This window comes from Cryptomeria japonica, chromosome 6 (genome assembly GCF_030272615.1).
Source record: "Cryptomeria japonica chromosome 6, Sugi_1.0, whole genome shotgun sequence".
Lineage (NCBI taxonomy): Eukaryota > Viridiplantae > Streptophyta > Pinopsida > Cupressales > Cupressaceae > Cryptomeria > Cryptomeria japonica.
The window spans coordinates 595,971,143-595,980,336 of record NC_081410.1 but is presented as its reverse complement, the minus strand read 5'-3'; positions in this window follow the sequence as shown (position 1 = coordinate 595,980,336).

The following is a 9,194-nucleotide window of genomic DNA, read 5'->3' as shown; positions in this document are numbered from 1 at the left end:
CCAAGGTCCTTGTGTCCTCTGATCCACCACTTCCTGCAGTTTGTCCCTTATCTCACTCATAGCTTCTTCAAGGAGTCTAGTCTTCTCCTTTTGTTCTTCCACCTCTCTAGCTAGCTCTACATTAGTGACCACTCTGCTCTCCCCTACTAATTCACCAGTATATAGAGATATACACAGTCCAACAAGTCTTTAACTTTGCTCTGATACCAATCTGATGGGTTGGTGCTTAGGATAGACTAGCCTAGTCTATGCTCTTGGATCCTTTCCTTGGATCACCTAGTGTCCTCCTCACATCCTAGGGTCTCTAGGACTCCCTTTTCTTGAGGAATCCCCCGACCTTTCCCAATCCACCCACCAATGAGTTGCTATGCCGCTCCTAAGGTCTCACCTACTCATGAGACTCAAAACCCCTTACTATGGCTAATAAGGGCTAGGCTTGTTCCACACCTTCCAAGGTCTTAGCAAGGTTATAATAGGTCTATTTCATGGTCCTCCCACCCATTCATGTGCCCCCAAGAGGTTTCAATCCTTCAACCCCTTACCGATTTCACCATTTTGTGTTTTTGCCTTGAAATAGGGCTACAAGGATTACGACCAATTAGGCCTCCTACCCAGTCTTTTAGGGCTCCCTCTCACAAATGATGCACAAACAACCCTAACTCCCAAAATGGACTACCATTCATTTGGTAAGGACTCAAGGATTTTGTAGGTTTTAGGCCTCCAAGTGTCCGTACACTGTCCTAGGTGGATTTTAAGGTTTTAAAGGGTTTTTGTGAGGGTTTTTGGGGTCTGCCTGGGTCACAGTGAAGGTTTTGTGTTTTAGCCACCTTGTTTGGATAGGTGGAGGCTCCTCCTTCACACCAGTGATGCTTCAGACACTCCTCTACACCTCCTCCAAAGGGTGCACTCTCCTCTGACTAACCTTGCTCTCCAAGACCTCTGCAATTTGACCTCTCCAAATTGGGCACTGTCCAGTCTTGCCTAGGAGTGGGTCTTTTCTTGGCCTTCCTGCATTTTTAAGGGCCCTGCTTGCATGGGACTTAGTACAGGGTCTTCACTTCCATTCCCCATGGTTTCATGGTGATTCCACAATGGGGAGTGGGGTTATGACTTCATTTGCACAACTAGTCCAAAACTGGATAGTGAGACTGCAAATTACAAACTATTTACAAACACACTCAACCGGTAAACAAAAACCTAAACTAATCACTCACAATGAAATTATTTACACCATTGAAGACATTTCACATAGTTTTGCATGCAATTCAATCCATTTACTTGCCCGGTAACTTCATTCAATCTGACTGGTAACCAACAAACAGTCATAGTCAAGCTCTTCTTGCTTGGGCCATACAATCTTTGACATCCAACCCATTCATTTAGAGTTTTCAAATACTTATACCACCTTGGCCTTGGTCTATGTGCCCATATTAGGGTTTTCCATGCCAAACTAAGGATTTTGACCTCCTGGTGGAAAAGTTGCTTGACAACTTTTAAAAGTTGTCATGCAACTTTTGCAACTTTTGAGCAACTTTCTCAATGTTGCTTTTCATGACTCCTAAACCCACATTGGGCCAACCTAAGGACACCACCATATTATAAAGGACCCCTAAACACCACAAAGACACACATACCCTCCATTTTTAAGAAAATCACAATCTTGACTTATGACCCCTAAGATCTCTACTAGGACCCTAACTAGGACCTATGAGCACATGGATCATTATTTTATGTACAATGGCTTCATAAGAAGCATAACACCAACAAAAAAAGGAGGGAGAGCTTGAAAGGGTGCTCCTGCACCACCCCCTTAGGTCTAGTAGAACCTAAAGTGTAGGAGGATCAAGTAGGGTCCTATGTTATGTTGTCCAAGCCCTGATGTGTTTCATAGACTGAAATTGGCCATTTCATAAAAGGATTGAAGGTGTACTTTGGGTAACTAGATCTAGTGAACAACAAACTAGTTAAGGTTCACCCTGTTAAGGGATTTAAAATGTTGCAATTGTTAGAAGGCAACAAGGATGATTTAATCTATCTTATGACACTACCTTTATCTCATAGATCCTCTCTACATACTCTATTCTACTAATCGGTGTCGGCTTCACTGTTTCATGCCTCTTTCACCTACACTCAGTTCTACTCCCCCTATGTTTGCTTACATAGATCTTTTTTCACATGAACAACAACCTAATCAAAATGAATTAAGTGAATATATTACCCTTTGGTTCTAGCAAAAAAATTCCTTCCAAAAATCTCATTCAAATTTTTGTTACCGCGCCTTAAATTACTCTCCAGAGACCATTCCAAGAATATCGGTCAAGACAGTCATTCATGCTGATAAGTTCGCTCATTGACTGCCAGTTCAACTAAATGTTAACTGGACTTTTCCAAGTCTGTCGATTGAGACTCCTATTATGCTAGTTTACCAATCAAATTCTTCCTAACCAGTTACCTCCCATATACCGGTCTATTATCTACTTAGTCAATTATCGTCCGCTATACCAATGTGTTCACTGCTTAGCCAGTTGATTGTCTATGTGCCGGTCTACTCACTGTATAGCCAGTCTATAATCTTCTTACCCTATCTACATGCTTCTTACTCGGACTATACTCTGCTTAGCCGGTTAAGTTATTGCCGATAGGAATAAGAACTCTTGTTCTTTACCGGTTATCCTTTTCTTCTTTACCGATGGACTATGAAGATGTAGAAGATGATGTTGCCAACAATGACAACCATTTCATTCACCGATCATACAAAATACACCAGAATGCCAACAAACTCCCCCTTTGGCCTTGGTGGTAAACACTACAAAAATGTGTCGATTTCTAACCCCTATTTTTGACCCCTATAACCGTGTTCCATTCATCTACCACATACTATACAAATTCTAAAAAATTACCCCTTTTTACATCAATGGCAAAGACTATACAAAATGTTTCATGAAAGTAAAGCAAAAATTTCTGAGAAATTTTCTTGAGCTGCTTTCAAAGAGGATTCCCATGAAGGATTTACCTGTTTCATGGTGTTGAAATGTCCATGCAAAACTGCAATAAAAAACCTCCATATCATCAACTATCTTGCAGTCAAGTTCACTTATGAGGCATTCTGCTTCTTTAACTTTCATTTGCATAAAATCAATAATTGTTTCTAAGTAGCACTATAGCTCTAACAAACTAAGACCTCCTTTGTCCTCTTCTTCTTTCAACATTTTGATTTCATGATTGAGCAGTTTGACCTTGCCACTAAAAGTTGATGCTAAGCTGGTAAGAGGATCAAAAGAACCTATCAGATCTTGAATTTCTCTTTGACTCTGAGTTCTTTTATCTTCTAGATCTCTGATTAAATCAGTAAAACTTGAACATTTCACTAATAATTGGCCAACTTCTAGTAGTATATCTTTCACCTCTTCTGTGCGGTTGGAGAGGATAATTTTTTAAGTAATATTTATTCCATTATTTTTTCTCCTCACTTTGATTCATATTGTCTTACTGCAGCCTTTTCTAGATCGGTTGCCTCTGAACCAATTATTTTTAGAAGAGTGCCCAACTGATCAATGATGGATGCATTGTCATCAATAGAAATGTCTGGAATTAGCTCTGATACCAATTGTTAGTATTTCATTGGTGACTGAGAGGGGGGGTGAACTAGTTACATCAATTTACTCATAATTCAACCAATGAAAATAACTGATCTGCAACTATCCTTTGCATTGTCTTAAACATTGTATAAATTATGAAAGAAAATAACATCATAGAAAAGACATTTGCATGCACACATAAATATCACATAACACAGGTAATTATACATGGAAACCCTTGGTTAGAGGGAGAAAAACACGGTGGGGATAACCCACATTATCTCTTACTGCAGTGAAAAAGAGTGCCTTGTTAAGAGCTTACAATCTGTTCTTTTTGAGAATAAAACCCTGTTAGAAGTGACTAGTATCCGATTAAGAATACCTTAGAGCCTGTAAAAGTTCAGCTTGCTAGAGGATTTACAACTCCATATCTGAAGTGAATCGGATAAGAGATTTTACATAAAGAATTGGTTAAGGTTCACCCTGTTAAGGGATTTACAATGCTGTAATTGTTAAAAGGCAACAAGGATGATCTGATCTATTTGATGACACTACCTCTATCTCATAGATCCGCTCCGCATACTCTATTTTTCTGGTCAGTGTCAGCTTCACTGTTTCATGCCTCTTTCACCTGCACTTTGTTCTTCTCCCCCTATGCTCGCTTACACAGATCTCTTCTTACACAAACAACAACCTAATTAAAATAAATTATGTGAATATATTACCCTTTGGTTCTGGCATAAACTTTCCCTCCAAAAATCTCATTCAAAATTATGTTACCGCACCTTAAATTACTCACCAGAGATCATTCCAAGAATATCGATCAAGACAGTCATTCATGCCAATAAGTTCATCGGTTGATAGCAGGTTCAACTGAATGTTAATTGGATGTTTCCCAGTCTGTCGGTTGAGACTCCTATTATGCCGGTGTACCGATCAAATTCTTCCTAACCGGTTAACTCCTGTATACCGTTCTATTATATACTTAGTCGATTATCCTCCTGTGTACCGATCTCTGCACTACTTAGCTGATTGACAACCTATGTGCCAGTCTACTCACTGCATAGCCGATCTATACTCTTCTTACCCTGTCTACATACTGCTTAGCTGGTTAACTCACTGTTGATAGGAATAAGAACTCTTGTTCTTTACTAGTTATCCTTTACTTCTCTACAGATGGACTATGAAGATGTAGAATATGATGTTGCCAACAATGACAACCATTTCATTCATTGGTCATACAAAATGCACCACAATGCCAGCAAACTCCCCCTTTGGCATTGGTGGCAAGCACTACAAAAATGTGTATGTTTCTAACCCCTATTTTTGACCCTTGTAACCCTGTTTCATTCATCTACCGCATAATATACAAACTCTACAAAACTACCCCTTTTGACATCAATGGCAAAGACTATACAAAATGATTCATGAAAGTAAAGAATTTTTTTTTGAGAAATTTTCTTGAGCTGCTTTCAAAGAGGAATCCCATGAAGGCTTTACCTATTTCATGGTGTTTAAATGTCCATGCAAAACTACAACAAAAACCTCCTTATCATCAACTATCTTGTAGTCAGGTTCACTTATGAGGTGTTTTTCTTCTTTAACATTCATTTGCATGAAATCAATAATTGGTGCCAGGTAGCATTGTAGCTCTAACAAACTAAGACCTCATTTGTCCTCTTCTTCTTTCAACCTTTTGATTTCATGATTGAGCAATTTGACTTGGCCAGTAAAAGTTGATGCTGAGATGGTAAGAGGATCAAAAGAACCTATCATATCTTGAATTCCTCCTTGAGTCTGAGTTCTTTTATCTTCTAGACCTCTGATTAAATCTGTAAAACATAAAGATAATTGGCCAACTTTCTATAGTATATCTTTCACCTCTTCCATGTGGTTGGAGAGGACAACTTTTCCAACTAATATTTGTTCCATTAGTTTTTCTCCTCTCTTTGATTCATATTGTCTTATTGCAACCTTTTCTAGATTGGTTGCCTTTGAAACGATTGTTGTTACAAGAGTGCCCAACTAATCAATGATGGGTGCATTGTCATCAATAGAAATGTCACAAATTAGATCTGATACCAATTGTTAGTATTTAACCAGTGACTGAGAGGGGGGTGAATCAGTTACAAAAATTTACTCATAATTCAACCAATCAAAATAACCAATCTGCAACTATCATTTGCATTGTTTTAAACATTGTGTAAATCATGAAAGCAAATAACATCATAGAAAAGAGTTTTGCATGCACACATAAATATCACATAACATAGGTAATTATACGTGGAAAACCTTGATTAGAGGGAGAAAACCACTATGGGGATAACCCACATTTTCTCTTACTGCAATGAAAAAGAGTGCCCTGTTAAGAGCTTACAATCTGTTCTTTCTGATAATATCACCCTGTTAGAAGTGACTAGTATCTAGTTAAGAATACCTTAGAACTTGTTAAAGTTCACCTTGCTAGAGGATTTACAACTTCATATCTAAAGTGACTCAGTTAAGAGATTTTACATAAAGAACCGGTTAAGGTTCACCGTAGTAGGGGATTTACAATGCTGCAATTGTTAGAAGGCAACAAGGATGATTTGATCTATCTAATGACACTTACTTTGTCTCATTTATCCACTCTGCATACTCTATTCTGCTAATTGGTGTTGGTTTCACCGTTTCATGCCTCTTTCACCTGCACTCTATTCTGCTCCCCCTGTGTTCACTTACACATATCTCTTTTCACATGAACAACAACCTAATCAAAATGAATTGTGTGAATATATTACCCTTTACTAGTTCTAGCGTAAACTTTCTCTCCAAAAATTCCATCCAAAATTTTGTTACTGCGTCTTAAATTACTCTCCAGAGATCATTCCAAGAATATCGGTCAACATAGTTGTTCATGTCAATAGGTTCTCCAGTTGACTGTTGGTTCAACTGAATGTTAATTGGATGTTTCCAAGCCTATTAGTTGAGATTCCTATTATGTCGATGTAGCGATCAAATTCTTCCTAACCAGTTACCTCCTGTATACCAGTCTATTATCTACTTAGCCTATTATCCTCCTGTGTACCAATCTGTTCATTGCTTAGCCAGTTGACTTCCTATGTGTCGGTCTACTCACTACATAGCTAGTCTATACTCTACTTACTCTATCTACATACTGCTTAGCAGGTCTATACTCTGCTTAGCCAATTAACTCACTACCGATAGGAATAAGAACTCTTTCTCTTTACTGGTTATACTTTACTTCTTTACTGATGGACTATGAAGATGTAGAAGATGATGTTGCCAACAGTAACAACCATTTCATTCACCGGTCATACAAAATACACCAGAATGCCAACAAACTTCTCTAAAGAATGAAAACTGGTATTTACACTATTAATCAGCTATTGTAATTTATCAAAGGAGCTAGAATTAGGATCAAGTTGTACACCCGGAGCCACATTTTGCAAAACATCAATCGACATCAAAATAAGATTTTATCTTCTTACTTTGAAATGACCAGATCTTGACTACCCTGAGCTTGAATAGCTGCTGCAAGAATCAACATCTCTATAGGTGACATTTGTCCAAGATTTAGAGGACCATCTAGATTGATAGAGATTTGAGGTGGGGTTCTTATGACTATAGTTTGTCAATTGTTGTATCAACAACACCTTTACTCTTATCTACCTCAACATCCTTTACCTCTGCTTTCTCAGGTTCCTTTTCAGCTCCATCCCCTTTATCTTGTGCACCAGTGTTGCCACTTGGTGCAGTATCATCTCTTTGAATCTCACGGACTTCAGAACTATCTCCCATCAGAGGATTATCACTAGTCTCAGCATCAAGAGTTGTTGAAGTGACCAGTTTTTCACAATCCATAATTCTTCTCACTGTTATTTTTGGAGATGACTGCATTTGTATTTTTTTGCATCTAGAAAGAATAGTGAGAATCAAGAGTTGTGTTGTCTTAATCTTTCGTATGTCCCTCAATCTGAGTTTAATCCTTCTAATCACTAGAAACACCTTCTTTTACTTCTAGCTAAGAATACTTAATTGCATATTTATACAAAGGATCATTCATCATTATTCTTCTCCAGATATCTTCAGTCTCTTTTCTCACTTCTTCCACCTTGACAATCATCAACCTGTTCACCCTATTTTTACTTCTAAATTTTTCTTGTTAGCTTCCTCAATGATCCTTTTGGCTTCATCTTGGGATATACAGATGCAAACATTCATCAATTCTATTTCCTTCATTTCCTTATCAATTTTAGTAGCTTTAGCCTCCTTGCATCAATAATGTTTTACAGATCCTTAGGGATGCTCCACTCCATCTCAATCAAAGCTTTTTAAAAGTTATGTAAATACAAAACAACAACTTCTTCAACCTTTCTCTAATTAGCCCGATCTAAATTTTTATAATATACTCCTAGATTCTTTAGGTTTCCATCAACAATTATCTCATTAATCAATTAGCCTGTTGTCAATGGAGGAGAAAATGTGTATTTTCCTTGATGATCACCTTTGTCAAGTTGAGTTCTAGTATTTCTTCCTCTCTGGGGTCTTCCAGTAGGGGCAGGTTCAGATTTAGCTTTCTTACTTTGCTAGGCTCCACCGAAGTGTGGCTTCCTCACCACCCTTACAAATTCACCTTTCTTCTTAGCCTTATTTGCCTCTTCATCAAATTATGTCTCAGAGGCCACTGAAGATACAACAACATGAGTTCTCTTAGGCTTCTCCTTTTTCTTCAAAATTCCCTTTCCAGATGAGTTCTGTCCTGTAGATGGTGCTATCGGAACAAGGGTAGACTTAGTCTCTTTTGGTTTAGCTTTAGAGGGAAGCGAATCATCATTAGGATTTTGGGTTTCCTCTTTAGCCTCCATTTGTGCATTTTTCTCTGTATCTTGCTTCACCTCCTCTCGGGTGAATCCCATCTGAACAACTACTTCCTCATCCATCTTGGAAACTTTCCTCTTCCTTGTAGGGGTTGTGAAATTTCTATGCAACTCTAGGTCTTTCTCCTTGAATGTGCCAAACTTCCTTTTCATCTACCAACTAACTCAACATATGCTGAGCATAGACATCTAAAGTAGCAACATCAACCTCATAACCCATAGGAAGAATCCACATAATCCTTGGTTCAACTGCTTCCATTAAGTATTGGTCCTTATCAACCATGAAGCGAATTGTTTTCTCATACTTCTGCACTATCTCTTTTTGAATTATTTCTCTTCTCTTCATTGTGGTTTGAGAAGTTTTTAAATAACCCCACAGAGTAGATATCCTCATTGTGGCATCACCAATTCCCATAATCCCTTCCTATATTTTCATTGCAATAGGCTTATGATAGGCCCATTGGACCTTTCCTTGAACACCAGGGATTTCATTCATGAAATATAGTGCCAAACAAATGATAAGGGTGCCAAAATTAAAGGTGTGCTTCTTGTCTTTTTTGACTTTCTTCAAATTGCTTAACAACTCAGTCAAGAGAACTATACACAAATCATACCTCTTGTCTTCCTTAAACATCAAATAGGCAGAGTATATAGCAGTATCAAAGATAGAGTTTTGTTTTCTTGACTAGTATACTTTATATCCAACCATCATTGATGAAAACTTGATGTCATGCTC